The sequence below is a fragment of the Dendroctonus ponderosae genome, unplaced genomic scaffold, assembly GCF_020466585.1.
Source record: "Dendroctonus ponderosae isolate FM_Combo_2020 unplaced genomic scaffold, Dpon_F_20191213v2 Dpon_F_20191213_4, whole genome shotgun sequence".
Lineage (NCBI taxonomy): Eukaryota > Metazoa > Arthropoda > Insecta > Coleoptera > Curculionidae > Dendroctonus > Dendroctonus ponderosae.
The window spans coordinates 14,568,707-14,570,350 of record NW_026018611.1 but is presented as its reverse complement, the minus strand read 5'-3'; positions in this window follow the sequence as shown (position 1 = coordinate 14,570,350).

Here is a 1,644-nt window from a genome sequence, read left to right as displayed (position 1 = left end):
GTGACAATAAGATAGACAAGGATGAACGGTAAATTCTACAAGGTTCGTTGACTGCGGAACGTACTTTCGAAATGTCAAACCGTTGTTATAACCTCGAATTCTGCGGGGTTTGGTGTTTACAAATAATCCATCTAACACCAAACATTTGAATGGTTAACTCCAAACTAGCTAGTGCCTGTGTAATCTCCTTATTATCCACTCTTATCAAGCAGCTTCTCGTATTCAGTTCATTAACTCCTGCTCCATTTGTATCTCTTTGTGCTGTGTATCGTACAAACGTGGTAGGAATGTAGCCTTTTCTCGGTATTTATTTGGTGCTTTGATTATGTCCAATACTTGTTCCTCTGTGAGTTAACTCTGTTGTTAACCTAATTAACAACATTCACCGAAATGCTACTCTACATAGAATTTTGTTTCTGGACGTAAAAACTTAGTTTTTAAAAAACGTTTATTTTTACAGACCAAAAATAGATTCTTTCAACAGCGAACTAACTACCTTAACTGCTGACTTAAGACTAATTTCCTCATGCCGAATGCACAGCTTGTATAGTAATTAATTGCTGCATCGACATTTATTGAGTGAAATACACAGTGGTCTGCGTAAGTGATCATATAACTATATCCAGCTACACAAACAATCTGACAAAGTTGCAATTAATAGAGCAGTGAGTCAAGGAGATCCTATGTCACCCAAGCTCTTCATACTAGTTTTAGAAAATGCACTAAAAACAATCGACCTCCAAGACAGAGGCATCAATATCAATGGCGAGAAACTTAACCACTTAATGTTTGCAGACGACATAGTATTGGTAGCCGAAAGTAGAGAATAATTTATCACACTTATCGAAAACATCTACAGAGCAACGAAGCGCATATACCTAGGAATCAACTTTGACAAAACGAAGTACATGACATCAAAAGTAGATGACGAACGAGAAATTACTCTAGGAGACAACAGAATCGAGAAAGTAACTGCATACAAATACCTAGGACAAACACTAACTATAGGCAAGGCTAATCAAGAACTCGAAATCAATGAGAGAATACGACAAACCTAGGCGGCATATGCAAAAATAAAAGACATCTTAAATATGAATATACCCTTAAACCTCAAAACCGAACTATACAACCAGTGTATCATACCAGTACTACTTACGGGTCAGAAACTTGGACTTTCACGAAAGCTATACTTGACAAACTTAAAGTAAATCAGAGAGCTATTGAGAGGAGAATACTTGGGATATCATTAAGGGATAGGAAAACAAATGAATGGATCAGAGAAAAAACAGAGGTGCATGATGTCGTGCAACGTGCCGCCGCTCAGAAGTGGAATTGGCCGGGCCACATCGCAAGAGATCAGGATAAGTGGAGTGGTAAACTAATTCGATGGAGACCATGGAGCAATAGAAGGAGCACAGGAAGACCGCAGATGAGATGGAGCGACGATCTGTAACGAGCGGCAGGACTAAACTGGTACCAGGTGGCACAAAATCGTGGCAACTGGCAAAATAAGAGGGAGGCTTATATCCGTAGGGTAAAAAACGGCTAATATATATATTGTACCGTGGATGGCCGAGTATTAAACTCTTTCTTCTGCTTCCAACTTTTATTCCACTCGGTACAACTTTAACTACGGAACAGGAA